The 24,659-nt window shown below is 44.4% G+C and overlaps 1 protein-coding gene across 9 annotated transcripts in view; it reads left to right on the forward strand.

The window, feature by feature from the left end:
* The window catches only part of EPB41L1 (erythrocyte membrane protein band 4.1 like 1), a 168,448-nt gene that overhangs the window by 66,533 nt on the left and 77,256 nt on the right, over positions 1 to 24,659 (forward strand). Inside the window, exon 1 of one of the 9 annotated variants that reach the window (XM_081916590.1) lies at positions 16,109 to 16,351. The exons of the other annotated variants lie outside the window; for them this stretch is intronic. The gene's annotated coding sequence lies outside the window, so the exon portion shown is untranslated. Of the gene's footprint in view, positions 1 to 16,108; positions 16,352 to 24,659 lie in introns of those variants that run through there. 9 annotated transcript variants of the gene reach the window in all.

Here is a 24,659-nt window from a genome sequence, read left to right on the forward strand (position 1 = left end):
AGGAAGGAGATTGTGATTTACGTTTCCTTGCCCTGGCTTCTCTCTCTTTACCTTGCCGCATCTGCTCTTTTTTAGCACTGTGTTTTTTGCGTAAAGTGTACCAGCAGATGGATCCAAAGGCAGGCAGTATGACTGTTGCATCCCTGGTGATAGGAAGCACTGGGCTTTCTGCCAAACCAGAAGGGTGAGGTGCACACCTGTGAAATGTTTTGTTGGCCAGCTGTGCTCCTGGAAGCACAAAGCCTGGTGGGAGAGAGGGTCAAGATGCCTGGGGTAGGAAGGACCTGCATATCTGCAACAGGCATTCCACTCCTTCTCTCTCGGCTAAATATCAAATGATTATGGAATCAAAGCTCCAAAAACAGAGATGAATTTGAGACTTTGCATGCTATCATAATGGGCATAATTTTCTGCTTTAGGGGGGGAAAACCCAAACACGTCAATGTTCACTCTGTGTGTGTGTGTGTGTGTGTTTGTTTTCTTCCTAGTTGGTTTGTATAGCACTGTATGTTTGCTCAAGCGTTTTCGATCATTTTGCTCCAGGCAGCCCAAACAGAAGAATGCTGGGAAAAGCCACTGAATCATAGCTACCGTGGTTACATATTAAGGCTGGCTCCAGGCCAGACTTTAAAGCAACAGAGCTTTTTCCTTCCCCCTCCCATTTTGGCAACACCCCCTCTGGTAGGATCTCAGTTTTGGATTCTTAGCACCCTCCTAGATGTAATACAGTTCCATCCACAGCATACAGACTTAAACAGGGCAGTAGCAAAAGTAGCGCTAAGGAAACAAACACCCTTTCTCTCTTCTTTTTCCATTTGTAAAAGCCTTTTCTTAAAGCTCTGGCCCAATTTCTGCAGTCCCATTTAGGCCAAGCCCGCTGCAATCCTCACTTTAGTTTCTAAGTGGGGTCTCTCATTCAGCAAGGTCATGTCTAACTGCACACTTGACCTACACAATTTAGACCCAGTGAAGCCAAATGCACCCCACTAGCGATCTGGTGTCCTGCCAGGTGCTTGATAACTCTCTCTCTCTCTTTTTGCAATCCTGGACAGATTTGTCTTGCCCGGAGGCCACTGGTGAGGGATAGTGGGAGCTGCAGTCCAACGACATCTGTAGAACACTCCTCCAAAGTGCTAACTTTGGAGGTTGATATGCATAGCTTGTGGGTTGCATTTTGCTGGGCGAGTCCCAAGTTTATGCAGGTCAGCCATATGCAAAACACCCCAGAAATTTGGCAGAGCACTGATGAGGAGCCACATTAAGCATCTCAAGTGCTTCCTTATGACTGTAGCTCCCTTCATGCATTAATCAAACTCCATGCATTGCAGGGCTTCAGTGCTGCCCCTGCCCCTACTCTTGCAGCTTTCCTGGCTGTGCTACCAGTGTCTGTGCATTGAGTGAGGAAGCCTGCCAATGCAGAGATCTATATACGTGGGCTTCCTTGCTGTAGACATCCATGCTCCAGTGTGTTGGCATCAGGGGAAGAGCTGGGGCAGGCCAGTTGCATCGCCCCACTGACCCTCAAAATCCCCAGAGGTCCCTTCACGGAATTAACATGTGGAAAGGGCTTGTGATACTGTCCAATTAAATGAGTTAGCCTAGTGATTCTGAAAATGAATGCCACAGTGGTGTGCCATTAGAGGGCTAAATTGTACTTGAGAAATTAAGCCATTGTGCTGAGATGCATCCATGAATCTCTCCTGTTGGTGCAGAGAAATCTCATGCAGCCTTGATTCCCCCCCCCCTTCCCCTACTTTCTTTGCTAGAAAGAGGAAATGTCATAATCATAAAGGAGGAAGTCAGGATGGATTGGGAGGTCCTGACATTGCTAAGCACTACAGGTGACATGCGCAGAGGGATCCCAGAAGCATCAGCAATGCCCAGAAATCTTGGCTATATTCCTGAGCTTAGGTTGGGGGGAAAGGAAGAGCAGGACACCAGGATGTAATATTATCCAAAGTATCCCAAAGTTGGAAAGATTACGCTAGAACTGATTACATTTAGGTTTTCATGTACTTCGCATTGAAGAGTGGCAGAGTCCTTTAAATTGTCGGTTCAGGCCCGACAGCGATGTATAAGGTAGTCTGCAGTTGGTTGATTGAAGCCTGCCCCTGCTGGGGTCTCAGGAGCTCTGACTACAGGATTTTAAATGTAAACTGAAATTCTATTTCAGCCAAGGCTTCTCCCAAGAATTTTGATATTGCGATGTGTTCCGATTAGGCCAGGAGGGAGCTGCCGCCTTTGCTACAGAGCTTCTGAGTCATCCAAAAGTGCTGCCGGTTGCCACAGAGAATACAAATGACGGGCTCCTGCATAGGTTACCGATTGCAAGGACACAGCAAAATTTATTTTGCCCTTCAACCATATCAGCATGGCCAGGGAAGCTTGCGTGTTCATTTCCAGCGGTGTGAAAAGAACGCTTCTTGTGTGGGCGTCGCCTCCCGTGGAGCTGCTCTTAGTCGAGGCGAGTTCTGAAGTCGCTCCATTCCTTAACCCGCTAGTACATTCCATGTGGGGTCTCTCATTGGACAGCAGCACTAATTTGAGAGAGGGCCATTCAAGGATAAAATCAGAGAGATTTCATGGTTAGGAGCATTTCAATGCCTGCATTTAATATGATGGCTGAGGAGAGAGAATCCATGTATCCTTGCTCAAAGATCCCATGGAGATGAACCAATCCAGTTAAGTGTGACATTTGTTTGGAATGTGGGTGAACGGAGCCCAACTGCTGGGCAATGTCAGAAGTACTTCTTGGTATACTAATATCTATACTAATACATACCGACCGCAAGGACCAACTGTGGCTGCCTCACTTTAATGGCATCTGAAGAACAGGCTTGATTTTCTGACAGCCTAGCATGGCACAAGGTTTTGCCAACCTGATCTGGGTGGTAGAACAGAGTCTGCTTACCAGGAGACCTTGCTAAGGCAACAGATTGCCTTTGTACGAAGCAAATCTGTAGGCCTTTTGGAAGGCAGATGATGTGCGTGGTTAGCATGATAATTGCTGCTACTGTTCTCTGTCCTTTTTTTATGGAGTGCTTTGAATCTGAATTTGCAAGATTCTTTGCCATCTATATTGTGTTCGCCCTCCAGACAGCTCCAGGAGGCAGGACGCTGCTATCTCTGTTTCACAGATGGGGACGCCGGGAGCGATTCTGTTTAAAGGCTGACAGAGCGCACAACATCAGGGCATGCTGGCGGGACTCTTGCCCCAGAGCTGTGGGCTGGAAGTAGCCCTAGGAATGGAGCCCACAGCAAATCATCTCAGTCTTGGTAGAACTTGAGCTCTGGAGAACCAAGCCAATACCAAACAATACTCCAGGCAACAATCAAGGTAAGAGCAGCCTGGAAGGATTGAACCAGCAGCCACACCACCTGAGAGGCTGGGATTTCTGCTCTGAAACCTGTCTGGATTTCCCAGGAGACTTGCTGAATTATCCCAGCAACCAATCAGGGTGCAAATGCCCACAAGCACCAGGCGTGGCTAAAGCCCTAAAGGAAACAGATCCAGAATTTTGGGCTTCTAGTCAAATATTCTGACAACTGAATCAGGCTAGCTTTAATTTCCCACCTCCTGTTTTCCATAAGACATTTTGCTCTCTTGCTTCCCAGCTGCACAAACAACCACAGCCCACTGAGTCTGCTTTGGTTCCTTTTGGTGTCTCGCAGGCATCAGCAACCAGCTACGTTGACACCGGCCCAACTTGGCTCATCTCATTGGCACCCATTTGGGGACACAGGAGTTGTCTCTAAGCAAGAAGGAGCCTGTAATGATCACTCCCAAGTTTGACAGAGGATAATGCACCAAATAACAGACAAGCGTTTGCTTCTTTCTGTTTGGAAAATACCAATTCTCCCCTGAGCCTTCTGACTCTCAGCAGCCGTCAAGAGGTCAGACAGCTCTGGCCTGAGAAAGAAGGGGAAAAAATGCATCTGTCGGAACGTATTTCTTCCCAGACAGCCTGTTTGTGATGGGTCTAGTAGATTGCCTAGTCATTGGGAGCAGCCTGACTCAGCTACTGCTGCTGTTATCCTCTTTGGATGCTGGTTTTGTAATTAGAGCCATTAGTAAACAAGCCTAGCCTTCCTACCCCCTAATGTGCTTCCGAGTGACCTTGACATCTCTCTTCTCCATCTGGCCTCTTTCCCCACATTCCCAGAGTACATCATTTCCTATATGCTTCCTCTTGCAGATTTTCTGGTTCTATTTTGCCCCATTAGTTCCGTGCAGGTTGCACTGCTTTCTCCTGCAGCTGGTGATTCTCTTCCATATTATTTTCTTCTTCTTCTTCTTTTTATGTTATTATATATTTAGCTTCAGGTTATTTCCACACACGCCCATCTTGTTAGGCCTGCTATATCCTTTTCTCACAATCTACTGCCAATGTGAAGTTTCAAGGAGAAGGATTGATTTCCTTCAACCCCAAAGGCATGCTATCAAAGTTCAGATTTATCTGATTTGCTCCTGAGTAATATATTTGGGAGCTAACAGGGTCTCCTGGTGTTCTTTTTAATAAATAAATGAATGAACCCATCTGGTTTTAAAATGACCAGGGGTTCTTTGGGGGGGGGGAGGAAAGGTGTTTTGTGGTTCTTGTTTTTTTTTAACACCCACCCACACCTTTATATATTTCACTTTTACAGTTTGCTCATGCCATGTTTGCATATGATAATTTAATAACATGCCTGTATATTTCAAAACACTTGTGGCTATTTACCATCTCTCCCCCCACCCCCATGCTTACTTAGGTCACCCAACCTATCCATGGGCAATTTTGATAGGTTGGCAGAGCTACCCACCTGTCGGTCACCTAACATCACCATGTCAGGTGACACATTTTCCTTTGTCCGTATGGTTTGAAATATGGTTTGAAATATGGTTTGAAACCACTTGGGCAAAAGTTCAGGGCTTTGCAAGTGCCAACAATCAGCTGATTGGTGATACCTGCTAACCCTATTTTCAGTAGGGAGCCATGTCTTTTTACCTGCTCCACATCTTCAGGTGTTTAGGGCAGGTGGGCATGGCTTGGGGGAAATGGCCTTGCAACTAAATTAGGACCCCTGTCAGGCTTAAATAGGCTTGTGTGGATTGGAGGTTCTCCAAAACTGCTGTGGAGAATCTCCCTTCTTCTGGTGTTCCTCTTTAGACAGGCACATACCATGCAGCAAGGGAAGCCAACTGCTTTGGGTGGTACCAAGAGGCAGGGTGGAATAGATGAAAGCAGGGCCTGGGGCAAGACTTTATTATTATTATTGCCTTGGCTGGGTGTACGGGTGGGGAGTGAGGGATTGGGGTTCTGCTTTATGCAGCAAAATGTCTTGGGCTAGCACTGGAAGGACAGCTATGGATACCTGAATGTTCAGTTCAACAAGTAAAGGCATCTCTAGAAATTGCTTGGAGGCTGAGTAAGGCAGGTGCCACAGCCATGGTATCTGGGCCCCATTGACTTTGTAATTTTATCCAACAGGACAGAATGGACTTTTAAAAAAAGACTCTTAACTTACCATGCATTGTTAGAACTTACCCAGGTTTTTCCTTGCATTTAGAGTGCAAGAGTTTGAATTTTAATTGAAGTCCCCCCACCCCCTGTGACAGATGGCAGTGCTGTGAATAAACTACATGCCTCTGGGTCTCAGGCAGTGCTTTTAAATAAGAAAAATTTCCAAGTACTAAATGCATTCTGTCAGGGCTCACTTAAGAGAAAATATTAATATAATACATAATCAGAAGTATCACCAAAACCTCACTTGTAATTCGATAGTGTAATCTTTATTTTGACAATAAATTGACAAGCACTTGGATTTTGAAAACTGCTGAGTGGTTTTGACAGCTCTGTAAAAAGGCCTTAAAGTGCAACAGGTTTTGCTTGCTGCATCAAGAGTATTTCTGCACCACTTGCAACCCGCTAAGCCAAATTCCACCCGCTAACCATATATGGTGGCACAGCATTTGCTCTGTGAATCTCCTGGTTTATGCCACTTTCCAGGGACTGCAGAATTAGGGGTGCAGGTGGTAGTATCATAGAATTCTAGAGGTGGAAAGGGACCCTGAGGATCATCAAGTCCAACCCCCTGCAAAGCAGAAATGTGCAGTTGTCCCATGGGGATTGAGCCTGTGACTTTCGTGTTATCAGCACCATGCACTAACCAACTGAACTGTTTCACTGTGGAAGAACAACTGGTGGTTGTTGTCAGTAATTGGAAGAGAAGAAAATATGGATAGTGGGTTTTTTTCTGCTTGGAGGGGGTCACACATTGTGCAAGTCTGACTTAAAGAGTGTTAAAATGGATTGTGGTCCTCCAGATATCTCTGGGTGCCAGCTCTCATGATGCCTGACCACTGAACATGCTGGCTGGGGTTGGTGGGAGTCACAGTCTGACAGCACCTGGAGGGCCACAGGCCCTTCACCCCTTAAATAGAAGGTGCTTGTCTTGGCAACCACATTTTTAGCACTGTATTTTCTCTGCTTAATGAACAGAGTTGTTGCTTCTTAAAGCTTTCCCCAGGGTGCCACTTACACTTCACCAAAATACAAGATATGCATCACCAAAAAATAGAACAAAAGAAGACACAAATTTGCATAAAGCTCATATATGCCAATTTATATGCGTAGATGCAAAATCAGAAATAGTTGCAAAGGTACTCAAGGAAGCTAACAACCCTGAACATTCTGCCTGCAAGTATTATAAAATTCCAGCAATGTATCAACATTCAAAGTAGATAGAAAATACAAAACGACTTCACCAAATTGGATATATTAAGAGCACCAGTAGAGTAAAAACAAACACAAAAATAGATTTACAGCCGGCTGCAAGTATGAGAGGGACCTAATATTTGGGGATATAAAATGCTGCAATTCACAATTTGCACACATGTCAAAGCTGAACTTTTCAATTAAGCCGACTGCCTGCGTGAAAAGCCTTACACAAACTCTAGTGCTGATGTATTAGATCACAGGTAATAGGAACTTAGCACTGATTTGCATCAAAAGAGTGCATATCAGAGAAGGGGCACAGAGGCAGACCTAGCTTTTGTTATAGAAAAAGCCACCTTTCACCTAACTTCCAGGCATCTCCCTGCTTCTGCTGTCAATCTCAATAGAGTTTTATGTGTTTAAGCTATTAGCAAAGGCATTAAGCACAGATGCACCTGTGTGGCATCACAAAGTGCATGTGTGACCTTAGAAGACTCAGTATTTGCCTGGTGCCTGCCTTTCTCCCACCTGGAGCTGGAGCTGTGCAGGGGATGAGGGATGGGTACCACTTTGCAACTGAGGTGCGGAATGTGGAACAAGAAAGGTGGGGAGACACAAGCAGTGTTGCTGCCCCTCTCCCCAATGATCTGCTGCTTGAGTGATGAACAGGCTTGTTAAGTTAAAGACAAAACTACCACCTACTGGACACTTTCCAATATTGGACAAATCTCAAAAGATGATACCCAGGCAGACATTGCTGGAAGAAATGCTGGGCTTTCTGGGATAAGAAAGGACAGCTGTCCACCTCACTTGCCCCTGTTGCCCTTTAATTTAAAGAAACCAGGGGCAAATTTAATAGCTAAATTATAGCTGAACTTCAGCAGTTCAGATTTCAGTACCTATAGAGGTGAGACAGATGGTTACTAAAGAGAGGCCCTTTTGGAGGTGTCACCCTGGTTAAGAAATGGTCACACCAATGAAGCTTACATTCAGATCCTATTGGCACCAAAGTCCTTTTAGACCACATTTATTTATTTATTGCTCTAGGAACAGATTATTTCTGCTGGCTTGTTTAGGCAGGAAATGGGATTGATTTTTTGAGAAATATTTTTAGTTCAATTTCAGTCTTGTTGATTGGGTGGCCAACACATGCTTTAAATAAATAAAGTTCAGAAACCAACGAAGATGTATTTTTGTGGCAGGCCTGAGGGCAGCACCCAGGAATTCCTTTCCATAATACCAGCAGCTCTCCTTTTCTAGATTGTGACTGACACTTTCTTGATTGCTAATGCGGTGAGTGAAGCAGCACCTGCCAGCGTTGAGATGAATTATTCCCACAGTGCTCTTGGAGAGGAGGTAGAACTGTGCAAGTAAGGCAAAGAGGGAGATTTTCTTTGATTGAAGAAAGGGCAAAGTAAAAAAAAGCACCCTGGGAATGATTAATCTGACTTGCTCGCCTGGTCATGCCGCGCAGCTTGACTTTCATTGGGACAGCAGTTCCATGCTTTCTTGAGCTGTTCAGTGCTTAGTTTGCTCCTGTGGTATAACAGCCCAGACTTGACTGACTATGCAGTGGCCATTTGCCTCTTGAGTTAGGCATATTTTAGCCACGCTCCTATCAATGGGACTTAAGTGTGTCTAACGGTGCAGTGGATTGTGGCCAGTATTTATATTGTCGACTGGGTAGCAGTGACCATTTCAGTCCACTTGCCATGTGACTTCTATATGTATACATTAAGAATCACATCGATCTAGTACTTTAAAGAGTGCCAGATTTGTTATCTGTGTCATCAAAAGTTATGAAAGTACTGTAAATGGCTTCATATCCATTTAGCTGAGTTTCAGAAGTAGTTAGAACTGGACCGAATTAAGGTGATGCGTTCTTTTCTTTTTCGCAGATCAGTATCTCCCTGAGACCTTTCATTTCATTGAACTAATTCAATAAAGCTAATAATCCCATTTCAAAGTATGCCAGTTGATTTCATCTAAACACGATTTGTGCTCCCACCATCCTTGCTCGATTCCACTTAGAACGTTTAAAGGATTTGCATCAATATTTCTCTGAGGAAGGGGCCGAAGCTCAGTAGCAGAGCATCTCCTTTGAATGCAGGAGGACCCAGTTTCCATCCCTGGCATCTCCAGGTAGGAGAAACCACTTCTAGTCAATGTAGATGAAAGTGAGCTTGATGGACCAATGGTGAGACTCAGTATATGGCAGCTTTCTATGTTCTGTGAATGTTCTGCTTGATGATCTCATAGAATAATAGAATCAAAGAGTTGGAAGAGTCATCTAGTCCAGCCCCCTGCAATGCAGGAATCTCAACTAAAGCATTCATGGCAGATGGCCACCCAACCTCTGCCAGTGTGGTGTAGTGGTTAAGAGCGGTGGACTCGTACTCTGGTGAACCGGGTTCGCATCCCCGCTCCTCCACATGCAGCTGCTGGGTGACCTTGGCCTAGTCATACTTTTCTGAAGTCTCTCAACCTCACTCACCTCACAGAGAGTTTGATGTGGGGGAGGAAAGGAAAAGGAGATTGTTAGCTGCTTTGAGACTCCTTAGGGTAGTGATAAAGTGAGATATCAAATCCAAACTCCTCCTCTTCTGCTTCTTCTTCTTCTTCAAAACCTCCAAGGAAGGAGAGCCCACAACCTCCAGAGAGAGTCTGATTCACTGTCGAACACCTGTCAGAAAGTTTTTCCTGATGTTTAGTTGAAATCTCATTTCTTGTAACTTGAAGCCATTGGTTCAGCTCCTACCCTCCAGAGCAAGGGAATACAAGCTTGCTCCATCTTCCATGCAACAGCTCTATTGATCCCTATTGATCAGGCTATTGACCCCAAGGAACAGAAGACACAAAGTGTTTTATTCAAACAATATTAAGTGTTGTTGTCTTATTGGAGAGATTAACAGCTTAAATTGCTCATTTCAATAATTAATATATAGAAGTACTTTTATATCTTTCGCTGGGTTGGGGTTAGAAGTATGTAAACCTGTGTTTCTTAGATATTTAGTAGTTCTGATGAAGAAGTCCGTGAAACATAAAATTCTTCACTTGCTCTTGACCAAATTCTATGCTTGTTTAGTAAAAGATAGCAGCCTGTATACTAATAGCCGTCTCATTCCCCAAGTGTTGACATTTATGGAGCCAAACTGACACAATCCATAAGCAAGAATGAAATATAAACAGGCTTGGATGAACCCCAAGGTCTGCAGAAGTACAAAATATGTTTAGGAGAAAAAATCCACAAGGAGGTACAGTGTGTGTTTGTGGAATCCATAAACCAGGGGTAGGCAACCTAAGGCCCATGGGCCAGATGTGGCCCAATTGCCTTCTCAATTTGGCCCACGGACGGTCTGGGAATCAGCGTGTTTTTACATGAGTAGAATGTGTCCTTTTATTTAAAATACATCTCTGGGTTATGGTCTGAGAGATGGTGGACCAGCCCATGGCTGAAAAAGGTTGCTGACCCCTGCCCTAAACAGACCAAGGAGACTGGGCATGCTGTAGCCCCAGAATGGTGGCTGACTGATAGAAGGTGTGGGGATGAAATGGAGTATTCCTACAGAGAATATGGCAGGCTGGCTGGAACCCTGAACAGGAGCACTACAGCATTTTACTGCAGAACTTGCTTGTTCTGACATTGCAGCATCTCGGTGAATTTAGCAGAATACATTACTCTTTGCTTTTCCTTGTTTGAGCAACGACAGCAGTGGCTTCATTTCAATACTCCGTGATGTTATTTCTGCTATGTATATGAATCTGTAGATCCTCTGGGATTAATGTCTTGATGTAAATATAAAGCTGTCAGACATAATCTCCTGGCAGCATCCCAAACTGCAACGTGCAGCATCTCATCTGCAAGAATGAAACTTGTCCACTGTCAGCATTATGCGTGCGGTATAAATGAACAGTGTCTCTACTCAGCACAACACTAGCCACAAGGCAATAATGAACACCAGAGCTTTACTAGCAATGCATTGAATGGCTCTCTTTGTGCCCAGGGAACACAGTCACTTCTGACCACAAAGCAAGCCTCGCAAAGGGATTGTTTCTGCCTTACCCTCTCTAGTTTGTTCTGCACTGAATTAGTGAGCGGAGCTCATAGAAACCTCATGTAGGAAAATCAATGCAAAATATGTAGCCATTTTGCTAAGCTGCTCTGGAAACATGGATGCAAAATTCTGCTGAGGAGAAAGAGAGAGATTCTGCTGATGGAAATTTATTTCCATTTCCAGGGGGGTAGATTAATCATGCACTACATGTGGGTTACAGATTTTGTTTTACATAGTATGCATATATTTTTGTTGTTCTTATCAAACACTTAAACACACTTATAGATCGGTTTGTAGAAATTAATATGCTGTGTGTATTTGTATGGGTTCTCAAGAAATGAGTAATATTTTTTTTGCTCCCCTTCTATAATTTTAAATAATTTCCTCTGCCCACAAATCTGTCTGTCCAGGACTATTTTTAACTTCCATCCTCATGCTGTTAACATTTCCAAGAGTTGGTCAGTGATGTGTAGTTTCTGATGACTACAGTCCAGTGTTTCCCAACCTTGTGCCTCCAGCTGTTTTTGGACTACAATTCCCATCATCCCTTGCCACTGGTCTTGCTAGTCACGGATGATGGGAGTTGTAGTTCAAAAACAGCTGGAGGCACAAGGTTGGGAAACACTGGACTACACCATTCATTTTATTGTGTGTGTCTATATCTGTGCAGCATCTGTAGGTGATGGGTAATGGCTGTGAAATATTTATAGGCATTTTCAGTTTTGTATCTACAAACTTAGTTATGGACCCTGGCTTAGACTTTATATAATGAATCATATAAACAGTTGCAACAAATCTCATGACAAAAGCACTGGAAGGAAGATTTCATGGCTTGGTAGACTCTAGGTCAGGAGTGGAGAAGCTGTAGCCCTCCATATTTTGTTGGATTCCAACTCACATTGGTCATTGGCCATGCTACCAGTTAGTCCAATACCATCTAGAGGGCCAGAAGTCCCCCAGTGCATCATAACTAGGTACACACACAAATGGTAAATTGTTTTAAGCAGGCCAGCCATCAGATCTTGCCTAAAGAGTTTCAAGGAGCTTTGGGAAAATCAAACAGAGTTTCAATAAGATTAGTGAACTCATAAGGAGGAGGGACGATGACGACAACATCCTTTGTGGTAGCTTCTTCCATGGTTGGTTTAGCGATGCAGCTCTAATTGGTGGCAGGGACAGCATCCCACATGAACAAGCAAGATGGCCATCCATGCCCATTCTGTTGCCATTATTTCTGCTCTTTGGCCTTAGGGCTATGAGATAAATCACCATACCAGTACTGAAATAACATAGTGATAAGCGTTTCAACAAGGCAATATACTGGTGAACAAATGTGGAGACTTAACAGTTCCCCAGGGGTTAGGTCCCCTGAACCGATACTTTACAGATATTTTGCAGGCACCTTGTCTCCTGCCAGGAGGTACATCAAGACCCTCTGCCGCCAGGAGAAGGCATGGCAAAGCCTTCTGCTGCGGGGAGGTATGGTGGGACCCTCTGTCTCCGTGAGGAGGCCTAGCAAGGCCCTCTGCTGGTGCAGATATATTGTGATATATTGTCGTATCTTGATATTTAGCTGGTAATGTATTGTGATGTTGTAAACCAGATATTGCCCAGCCCTATTCACCATAGCAGTTGGACTTGGTGTAGTCCCGTCTGGTTGATCAGAGTTCACATCAATACCCTACACTTAAAGCACTCTTATACCACTTTTAACAGTCATGGCTTCCTCCAAAGAATTTTGGGATCAGTAGTTTGTTAAAGGTCCGGAGAGTTGTTCGGAAACCCTTAACAAACCATAATTCCCAGGATTCTTTGGAAAAATCTATGACTTAGAATTGTGTTAGAATTCTTTACATGTGTGGTGTGGATGTGACTTTACTCATGTGGGATCTAAATCATAAAGACCCATGACTGCATCACTGATACAACCAAGGATGGATCAGATTTTCAGCTGGCTGAGTTTCTGGTGATAATATAATAATAATAATAATAATTTATTATTTATACCCCGCCCATCTGGCTGAGTTTCCCCAGCCACTCTGGGCGGCTCCCAATCAGTGTTAAAAACAGTACAGCATTACATATTAAAAACTTCCCTGAACAGGGCTGCCTTAAGATGTTTTCTGAATGTCAGGTAATTCTTTATCTCTTTGACATCTGATGGGAGGGCGTTCCACAGGGCGGGCGCCACTACCGAGAAGGCCCTCTGTCTGGTTCCCTGTAGCCTCACTTCTCGCCATGACGGAACCGCCAGAAGGCCCTCGGCACTGGATCTCAGTGTCCGGGCTGAACGATGGGGGTGGAGACGCTCCTTCAGGTATACAGGACCGAGGCCGTTTAGGGCTTTAAAGGTCAGCACCAACACTTTGAATCGTGCTCGGAAACGTATCCATAGTGCTGTCCTGAGTGAATTTTTCAGGTGACTTGTTGCGCTCCCGGGTACTAAACTTCTGCAGTTTGGTATGGGCAACTAAAATAAACTCCTCTTGCTTAGATATGTCTGGGTGTCTCCTTGGTTGAAGAAACTGACCAAAACGTAGTCAGTAAAGCAGTGCATAGATCTGCGCTTTCTGCTTTATTCTCAGTGGCTAAAAAGTGTGGTTTCCTACCCTTGGAAAAACCTCAAGGGTAATGAGCTTCTCACAGTATTCTTCAGGTAAAAGCTTTTAGTATCAACTTGCACAATCACGGTTGTTTTTTCCTGTGTCATATAGCCATATTGCCAAGTCCTTCACAAAGCAGCCATTCAACTGACTCTGCAAAAATAAAAGGTTGATCAGTGTATAACTGCACTTTTTGTTGACCATTAGTACTATTACAATTAATCCTGGGGGAAGTTGACTCTTTTAAATATTAAGAGATGTATCCATTAGATCAATGAATGGTGTATTTTATCTTACCTGCGGTAGGAACCCACACTCAGATGTCTTTGTGTGTGTGACATGGTTGAAGATAGCAGCTAACTCTAACTGGCAAGCTATTGGTGGAGGATCTGGGTTAAAAATTCTACAGGGAGCCTACACACTTGTGAGTTCCTCACTGCAACTTGTTCTTGCAAGACATGAGAGGTGCATGGATCAAGTGATGAGGATGTGACAGAGGGGGCAGGACCAGGAAGCCCAGCTGTGCCCCTCAGTTCCTTGCACAATCATAATTGTGTCAGGTGGGATGGGGGATGCCTGAAGTAGGACTAAACAAATGGGGAGCAAACCTCATTCCCATCCTGCTGTTCTTGGATGTTCTGTATTGCATTGAGTTCTCAGCACATTCTCATGCTGCCCCACTAAAGGAGTCGTTATTTATGTACTAATAACTACTTGGTAATGGAAGAATAGCCTCATTGTCATGTTTATGGGGTTACTTACAAGCCACGGTGTTTGCAGCAATGTCACATGTGACTTATTTGAGGGGACTGCCTAATGGCCACTCGTATTCCTTGCTACTTCGTAACTGTCTAGCTAATTGAATGTTGAAAGGGCATCCAGGTAATATTTGGTGGGGCAGCAGAGGGAGAGGGCAGAGCCTCTTTCTTGTGTTTTGCCTGGTAACGAACAGATGGAAGGCACATCTGCTGGAAAGATCAGTTGACTGGCAGAAGTTGATTTCTACAATGGAAGCTTTTTTCTTTTTTCTTTACTTATTTACTGCAGTGTGTGTAACACATGCACACACACATCTCCCTGTCTTAATTATATATGATACATGCACGTTCTGCCTGTTGCCTTCCCCCTGAAGCAGTGGCAGACAGCATTGTACGGTGGAGGTGTTTACCCAACCTCCCAATTGGTCAATCACTGCTACTTACTTGCAGGGGCAGAGGAAGAGGAGCAGAGTGGGTGCCATGGTGCAAATACACCAGCAGGAGCACCGGATTAGTTCAGCCGGTGAATTGACACTTTCCCACTGCCACCTCATCTCTCCCTCTCTTGATATGCAACAACAATTCATCTGGGAAGTCAGCTCCCATCAGTTGAAGTCTCAGAGTAATTTCCAAGGGCAGCACCTTGTCTAGGAGTAGTCACGTCTGCTTATTATTAGGGCAGAGGTAAAATTGGCAAAGCTACAAGACAGCACTATTTCCAAGCCTCCGCTATTTTGAGCGCTCATGTTGACTACGAGGAATATAATATTTTGGGATTTCTTTATCTGTGAGCATAATTCTTCTTCAAAATCCCATGTGAACTAGATCTCTATTTTAGCAAGTGCTTTGAAATTCTCTGTCAGCTACTATAGATGAACTAATGGTGCTTGCTGAGAATTACAGTTGATCTGCTCCTTTAACCACACCATTCCCCGTAATGACATTACTGCTGAACATTCTTGCCATTTATTGCTGCTGTTCTACTAGCAAAAATATGTTTTTCTTAAACCTTCAGTGTCTTGGAATTATGCAGCACATTGGAAGATCATGAAATAAAGACCACCAAACATGGTCAGGACAACATTTAAGAGGCAGTGAAGCATGATAGGATAGACTGCACAACTAAAATTCAGAACTGATGAATTACAAAAGATCAAGAGTTTCAGTACTGTCACTTGTGGACTGAACCAAGACAAATAATTTGTAGTACATTATATGCGTTAATTGGCTTACCAATGCCAGGATGTATGTGCCATTAAAAAAATTGTTTTGTGAATTGCCACCGTTAAGTACTTTTCTCCATTTCATTTTCCTCTAATTTCACTTTTTACAATTCCAACTCCCCACGCCCAAATCATCTCAGGATGGCAATTCATGTCCCCCAGGATAAAAAGGGTTCTTTTCGCCTAATTTATGGCATAATAGTCTGTTGCAGCAAAGGCCATTTTCAACAGCTGTCCCTCCATTGCATGTTGTCTCCCTTGCTTCCAAAATGTCCTCCCTTGCCTTGGTGCCATTCCACGGGTGGTAGCGATTGAATAGCCATTTTGTTTGGCTTCTAGTTCCAGTATATATCTGGGCAAAATGTAATGGCAGCATCCGAGATGTATGGCTCTGACATCCAAAAATTGTTTTATTAATTTCGTCAAGGTAATTTAATAGGAGTGTGAAGACTTGAAACCAGTGGAGATATGTGGACCCATTTGAAGCCTAGAAAAGGAACACTCTGGCTCCTTTCCCCTCTTTGCTTTTTGCAGCAGCAAGGTGTGATACCAGGAGGATAGCAAGCAGCGATTTGTTCCCTGAAATCAGCCAGATGTTTACAGCTAAGGGAGACGGAAGGCAGTGGCGGGGGCGCAGAGGGAAGAGGCGGCGGCTCAGTGAACACCGCTGGGTGCCTAACAAGCATTTCTGTTATTAGTCTAAAGCCATCTGCTAGATTTGTGTTAAAAGAGGGAAATCCCAAGGGGGGGGGAGAGGGGGGGAGAAACATGGAGAGAGGCAGTGCCGTCACTGAGGCTCTGGCCTGGCGATGTGGGAGGGGATCCCGGACTCTTCTCTTCCTCCCCACCCCCCAGCTGTGGACTGTGAGGTTTGCAGCGACTGCAGTATGCATCAATCAATGTGTGGGGGTGTTAAAGTTAGAAGAGGTTGCTCTGCGGAAAGGAGTGTGTTGTGCACACAGCAGCAGCCCGGTGGAGAGCAGCAGCGCAGCAGAGATGGGGAGCCTTTCAAAGGTAGGACTGGCTCAGCTGCGGGGGGGTGGAGGTTTTAGGAAAGGGGACTACTAGAGTCTCCCTCTTTCTTTTTCTCTCTTTTTTTTGTAACGTAGGCTTTCTCCGGAGGCTTCTTAGCCCGGTTGTTTCTTTTCAGGCCAGCCTGCCTCCTCGACTAAACAGTTGTACACATCTGGGCTTGGAGTTCTTGAGTTGCCCCCCGCACCATGGTAACCTTGAGCCTGTGCAATGCAGCTCCTCAAGCCCTTGCAGCAAAAAAGGGATGGAGAAAGCCTGGGTTGGTTTTCTGTTTCTTGCATTCAGGTTCCTTAGAAGGGTATGCTAGGGGCTGTCTCTGCTCCCAATGGCTCCTAGCATAATATGCTGTATTCTGGAAATGCTCTGAGAGCTAGGAGTGTAGAAATCTGCCTTAGACTGCATCAGACCATTGCTCCATCTAGCTGAGTATTGTCTACACTGACTGACAAAGGTTCTCCAGGATTTCTGGCAGGAAGTCTCTTCCAGCCCTACTTGGAGATGCTGGGGATCAAACCTGGGACCTTCTGCAGGGAAAACAGATTGCCTTCCATTGAGCTATGCCCTTTCCCCTTCTTTCCAGTTGCCCTCTCAAACTTGCAGGATGGGGGGGGGGGTTTTGTTTCTCTCCCCTGCCCACTTTGCTACTGCTTTTAGGAGGCTAAAGGGGGCCATGATTTGGCTAAAAGCAGGAGTAGTCCAGGTGTGAGGTTTATGGGTTCTAGTAAAGAACTTCTCCATTTTCTTCCATAATTAGGGCACTGTTCTTCCCTTTATGAAATGTTCCCTTGAAAAGCCTAGATTAACTATGGTGCTACATGTAAAGCTGTAAAGTAGTGCTGGGGCCACGGCTGTGTTGTAAGCACCTGAAGGTGCATCCATGAGGAGATGGCCTCTTTCAAGGCTGCACTCCTTTGAAGCCCCCAGGTTTCTGCTTTTGGCTACATCAAAAATATAGAATTCTGTCAGTGCCTAGTCTGCAAAGGAGCTCCTGTGCTTTTAATAGCTGCATGGCAGGAAGTGGGTGGGGGGCTGGATGATGGCTTTTGGTGGTTCCTCTCATTTTTGGAGCATTGTTGCAGGCATGATCTCGCACCTGCCATCCTTTCAGACACACAAAAAAGCCTCACTCGGGACTTGTTGGCCTTTTCAACCTGAGCAGGATGACCAAACACTATGTGAAAAAACCACGGGATAAGTACGGCAAGGCGAGAGTGGGAGAAAGTGGGCTGCACCTGCAATTTGCTGCTTTCCCCTCCCCTCTGTGGCAGCATAGTAAAAAATGAGGTTGTGAGCAAGGAGCAGAGGCCTCAGTACCAAATGGGTGCCCTCTAAGGACTGCAACGGGCCATGGGCCAGAGATTCCCCATCCCTGATTTAAAGGGACAGCACCTCAGCTATGACGGAGGATAGAGATGTGGCTTTTCCTAGCCTGCTTCTCCCTTAGTCCTTTCATTCATCTTCCTCTCCCTAGTTGCAAGAGTAAACAGAACTCCTTTGTTGCCCCACAGCTGGGGGGAATGGAGGGCAGGCAAAGAGTGGGGCAGGGAGCAGCAGATTACCATAGTCCTCCTCCTCTTTGTTAAGTTGTGGGTGACATCCCTGACGCTGTGAGACAGTGTTGATCCATAGTAGATTTTTCAAAGGAGAGTTTGCATGAGTTACAATATTTGCGGCAGCTTCATCCCATACCTCTTTGCACAACACATCATCTAACACTGAAACTTGCTCTCACAAGATGTAGTGATGGTCACCAACTTAAAGGAGAATTAGACAAATTCATGGAGGTTAAGGCAGTCACTGGCTACTAGCCAGAATGGCTATGTTCTACTGCCATTTGCAATCCCAGTTGCTGGGAACTGCAAGTGAGGAGTGTGCAGTTGCACTGAGATCCTACTTATGAGCTTTCTAGAGGCCTCTGGCTGGCCACCATGTTTAACTAAATGAGCCGCTGACATGCTCCAGCAGGGCTCTTTTATGTTCTTACAAACAGAAGAAGTTATGTGATAATAGTTTCAAAGGGGATTAGTATTTATTGAGCTGGAAGAAAGCATCTTGAGTTGAAACATGAAAATATGCTCCTTTCACCAGTGACCCACATACTACAAGGAAGGGAGTCAGCCTGTGGTTAAAGGCTAAGGAACAGTTAAACAGGAGTCAATTTCAGCACATTAGGACCTCTGTAATGTTGTCTAAGAATTGTTCACTAAGATGTTTGGAGGAAGTCCTTTTTGTTGGGCTGCAACCTGCAGAACTCTGTATTGGACCAATGTAGAAGCAGGCCTTTTCGGAGGTGGCACCTACACTTTGGAATGAGCTCTTTGCTGTAAGTCAGTGGTGGTCTGCTTCTGTCATGTACTAAAAACCCACTGTTTTTGCACAGGGATTGCCAGACCATCAGTGCCAGTTTTTAGCCACTCTAGTTCTATAATTGTGCTGTTGTATTTGTATGCTTTATTAATTTTGTTGTTGTTTTATGGTTGCTAATCACCTTGGGAATTGTTTTTTAAATGAAAAGTAGTAAAGAAATTATTCCAATCAGTCAATCAGTAAATAAATTAAATGCGGATGTTAGCCTACAAAAATTAAGCGCTCCCTTAACCTTCTGGGGGAAAGTGCAGTTTTCCTTCATTTCGAAACATTATTCATATCAGAGAGTGCAGTAAGTTTGCTTTCTGTTGAACAAAGTTCAGAACTGCTGCTTGGCTGATGCCATTCCTGAATTTGCAGATGGATGGGCCCATTATAGTGACAACCAAAAACAGAGTGGAGTGTGGTGCTTGGAATTTATGGGTGCAGTCCAGCATTGTGTTCTTCCCATTGTCCTGTCTGCATAGGCATTCCGGCTTGCCAGACGGAATGATGCTTTCTTCTTCCACAAACTGGTTGGAGGGTTCTCCTGACCCACTCCCAAACCAATTTTGCAGGAGGTGTGGTGGAAGCGAGGAAACCCTATTGTTCAGGGCTTCCAATGATGGGGCTGGTTAGGTGAATCCAGGGGCAAAACTAGGCTTTATTTCACGCGGGTCAAATACCCAGTTTGATACCTACCTCACACACATTTGCATACACACACAGGCTGGGAGCATCAATGGAGGCTTTACCTGGGGCCACCCCCCCCCCAGCTACAGCATTGGGTGAATGTTTCAGCAGGTGCACGTTTTACATTCATTCACAGCATCCAATTTGTGTCCTATTAATGGATTTAAAAGGAAGTTTTCTGGATCTTTGGAACTGGCTCAGTAACTAAACTGAATGAATATCCCGCAGTTACTATATCTGGATCTTTTCCTTTCCCCCCCTGTGTTCACGATGAAGAAATTTTATAAATGTCATAATATATTTGTGTCGTCTTCTTAAGGTGCCACAAGGCTGTCTGTTGTTTTTGCTGCAGTGCAAGCTAATGCTTCCCCTTGCCAATAATTGCTTGTTTTGTTTGTTTCACTGGGCTGTGCTGCAGGTTAGCTGTCTGTCTAAAGAGATCCCTAAATGAAATGGTGTTCAGCCAGGATGTCTTCAGGCTTCCGGAAGACAAATTGGATGATGTGAAGGACAATCTATGATTGGATCTCCATATATATATATATATATATATATATATATATATATATATATATGCATGCACATGCTAAAGTGGCAGGTGACAGGATAATCTGGATGATGCCCGTGAGAAGGGGATGGGATTAAGCCTTTCTTCCATTCACCCCTTCCCCAGTTGAAATCCCTGCCAGCTGTAATTTGCCCAACAGGGTAAAACATATAAGTACCTTTTTTCTCCCTTCCATTAAAAAATGTCAGGAGAGGGCAATCACAAATATTTTACTTGCCTTACCAAGTTTGGCCTTTATTCCGCAGTGGGAGACCCTTCACCTGACTTTCTTCATTGCAGCTGTGGAGTTGTATGGAAATGGAACATGGATCAGAGGATGGCCTTAGTCAGCTTCCAGTCCTTTGGAGTTGACCTGATTTCACACCTAACAATGGCAGAGGCCCGGTTGTGAGTGCTCAAAGTATCCAAGGCCAAACCTCTCACGCCAACCTTGGGTGCTATATACAGCAGCATTCTGGTTCAGGACTTGATGGTACAGATTGCTTTGCAAACACCAGTTCTTCTCAGGAGCCCTACACAAACCCTAACACATCTCCTTATTTTTTTATAGTACGATTGTGCTTAGGTTCGGGGCTGGCACTTGCAGCATTCGAGTGTTGAATTCTCTCCATGCTCCAAACTCTTTAAGTTAAGGGAGCAGCCCATCTTCCACTCCTTCCTACCGCCCTCCCTGTGGAACGCCCTCCCAACAGATGTCAAGGAGATAAAGAACTACCCAACTTCTAGAAGGCAGACATGTTTCGGGAAGGTTTAATGTTTGACGTTTTATTATGTTTTTATATGCACTGTAAGCTGCCCTGAGTGGCTGGGGAAACCCAGCCAGATGGGCAGGGTATAAATAAATTATTATTATTATTATTATTTATTTCCACCATGCCCAGTGATTTCAGAGGAGAATGAAGTGTGAACCCTACCCTACCAGCTGTCACGGTGATGTGAACCCAGCATAGTTGGCAAAACTGCTGTGAACATTCCCCAGTTAATAAAAACGGTGGCATGTCTGCTAGGGAGAGTAAGCCTGAACCACAGAGATGGATTCCATAGGGCCTTTTGACCATCATTTTCTTTTTTTATAATACAGTATCTTATTCTTTTTCCCATATAGAAAGTTACATTTGTTACTCAACAGTTATATTCCAATTCAACAAAACTAGTAACTTCTCGCTCAACGAATATCAATGTTTATAACCCAAATTACATACAATTGTGTTTTAAGTTTCTGTCTTACCTAATTTCGTCCTCTCTTAACATGTTTTTAGAATATATTCTGATGTTTTCTTACGTTTGACATATGGGTACATAGACCAGAAAGGGTTTCCAGTCTTTTTAAAAGGATTCTAGATTTGTATTTTTTATCAGTGCTGTCTGTTTTGCCATCTCTGTATATTCCAAGATTTTCATCAGCCATTCTTCCTTTGAGGGTTTTCTCTCCTTCCATTTCTGTGCATAGGAAATCCTTGCCACTGTAGTCTCCCTGGCAGACAAGCCACCATTTTTATTAACTGGAGAACATTCACAGCAGTTTTGCCAACAGACATCTCCATCTATGTAGGCCTGTCTAAAGTGATGCTGACATCTGAAGCAGGTTCTTTGTACTGAATGCTTTACCTCTTAGCCTTATATGGCACATGCCCTGGGCTGAGGCTGCAGCAGGAGAAAGGGACAGTGCCCCGTTGATTGCCTGCTGGTTCAGTTGGGCAGCCTCTGTCAGCCTGAATGCAACCTTTGTCAATGGGCATTGGTATATGCCTAGACTAATGTTGGTCCTAAACAGTGTTTGCCACTACTCAGTGCTGTTTTGCAAAGCTGGCTAAGCCCAGTCTGCATCTGTCTGGCTCAGCTGGATGATGCAGGGAGAACGTGGACTTTGGGCTTCTTGTTAGCATGCATGGCTTACAGTTTGAGCCAGTCTCCCCACTCCTTTTGGCTTCTCTTTTCCTGCTGGCACTGGCTGTCTCATTTATTTTTCCGAATCTGTTTAAGCCTGACCCGCCTCCAGAAAGCTCCTCTCTAAGAGACACAAGACAGCTGGTTGCATGTGCCTTGGAACTTCATAGCGCTTATGTGGGATGAGCCACAGGGCAGACTGCCGTGAGAATAATCAGTTAGTGGCATGCTTGCTGTTGGTGAATTGGCAGCCCATGCTGTTCCCATGGCCCTTGCAATAATCAAGGAGGGGCATTTTGGGTCATCTCAGCATGTTGTCTTCCTGCATCTCACTGGGTTGGGGAAGGAGCAAGCATGTAATGGTTTAGATTGGAAGGCCAAGTGAATACTTTTGTGTTGGCCAGCTCTCCTAGGACCCAGTATTCCAATTGTTCATGCATGCTGGACAATGACTGTAGAGCTATAAATTTACTTAGTGCAGAAAACTCAAGGCAAATCGGCCAGCACATAGGCAAGGTGAGAATTTGAATGCAAGGTCTGAATTTTATGTCTGAAAGAACATGTGGCTGTGTTTCTGGTGGTGCGCTGAAATAACAGCAGGAATGGTCTGTGGCTCTCCTGAGATTAGCTACTGATTGTGCATCAATTTTAAAACTCCTTGCAAAGATCTGAGGCATCTATCATCATCATCATCATTATTATTATTATTATTATTGTACAATCCTACATATATTGGTTTGGGAGTATCCCTCCTTGAAAATAATGGGACTTCCTTCAAGAAACATGCCTTTTCTTCTCAACTTCTTTCTCTCTCTCTCCTCCCCTGCTTGTTGAGCCAAGCTCAGAATTCTTGTGTCTCTGAAATGATGATGCAGCAATTTACTGCTGCCTGAAAGCAACGTGTGTATGTATGACCTGAATCCAAGTGCTGCAAAAACTGCAGTAAAACTGCTGGAACATAATAACAGCACCGGTATGAGGCATGCTGCCATAAAGCAAGACTTACTGGTGAAAAGTGTAGTCTTATAGAACAGCTTTCATTTCATCTGCAGCAATAGGTGCATATTTGTACTGAAGTAGTGTGATAGATACTGAAGGGTATTGTGTAGTGACTAAAAAAAGTATGAGATGTGATATTCTTAAGTTTAGGACTCTGATATGCATAAAGAATCAGAGGTGCAAAGTGGGTAAGATTATACCTTTTTATTGGACTAGCTTCTTTGGAGGGGCAACATAAGTTCAGGAGGTACCAAGAATGCTTCCTAAATCGGAGTAGTTAGGTAACTAGTCTCATTCATTCATTATTTTGGTGTTTGTCACTTGGTTGCTGCCTGAAGTGGACGCTGAACAGATTGTAGGAGTTGCTTTGCTCTTGCTGCCTTCAGGGTTGTGATCATATTTGACAGTACAGTACCGTGTCCCACACTGTCCAGGTAAATGTATTTAGATCTTCAACCCAACTTTTTCTTACAGTTTTTTTATTCAGCACATGAATCACGAGTGATGGCCTTAGAGGTGCCACCTGGCTGGTTGCAATCTGGCCTGAACTAAATTCAGGCAATTAATCAGTGTGCTTGACTTTAAAGTGAGGATGGGGAACTTGTGGCGCTTCGGATGCTGTTGGACTCCACCTCCCATCAGCTCCAGCCAGCATTGCCAATGGTTAGGGATGATGGGATTTGGAATCAAACACCATTTGGAAGGCCGTAGGCTCACCACCCCTTATCCAACACTTTTTTTTAAAAAAAGTGTAAATTGTTTGAAACGCAAGTACTTACAGAAACCGTGCGTGGCAAATGACACCTTAGAAGAGAAATTTCTCCTCTCAAAAACAAGAAGTCTTCCTTCTCCACAGTGGTGCCTGCTATATGTGCATCATCTAAATCAACTCCCATCATCCCTTGCTGTGGATTTTGCTGGTTTGGGGCTGATAGGAGTTGTAGTCTGCAATGACTAGAAAGCATCATCTAAATCTGGGGTCAGCAAACTTTTTCAGCAGGGGGCCGGTCCACCGTCCCTCAGACTTTGTGGGGGGCCGGATGATGATGAATAAATTCCTATGCCCCACAAATAACCCAGAGATGTATTTTAAATAAAAGCACACATTTTACTCATGTCAAAACACCAGCCAGGCCCCACAAATAACCCATAGATGCATTTTAAATAAAAGGACACATTCTACTCATGTAAAAGCACGCTGATTCCTGGACCATCCGCGGGCCACATTGAGAAGGCGGTTGGGCTGGATCCGGCCCCCGAGCCTTAGTTTGCCTAACCATGATCTAAATGGTACACATATCACCTAAAACCACAAAAACCTTTTTCCTCCTCCTCCTCCAGAACTGTAGCTTTATTCATGTGCTATGTTATGCAAATTCAGTTGCGGAACCAATTAAAACTCATGACTGACTGAGTTCTTTAATCAGACCTATTAATAGTAATTGAAGAGAGAGGTGTCGGGATCTGCATTTGGATAGGGTTCTGCTTCAGCAGCAGCAGATCGCACTTCTCCTGAGAGATTTCTGACTCACAGGTTTGGGCCATCTATCTCGTAGACATAAGCCACACAAATCCATAAATCCAGCCATGGTGATTTATTTTCACCCAGTTTACAGACTGATTTGGCTGTCCATCCAAGGAGAGCAACTATTTTGCTTCCTCTTTCTTGCCTGGCTAAAAGAACGTGAAAGTACCCTGATGACAGGTTCTCTGAAGCAGTATCTGCATCCTGCTTTATACTTGCTTACAGAGTCTTGTGCAATTGCATTGTGAGGTGGCCCAGAGAAGTGAAGAAGC

Source organism: Podarcis melisellensis (assembly GCF_964234715.1).
Source record: "Podarcis melisellensis genome assembly, chromosome: 6".
NCBI lineage: Eukaryota > Metazoa > Chordata > Lepidosauria > Squamata > Lacertidae > Podarcis > Podarcis melisellensis.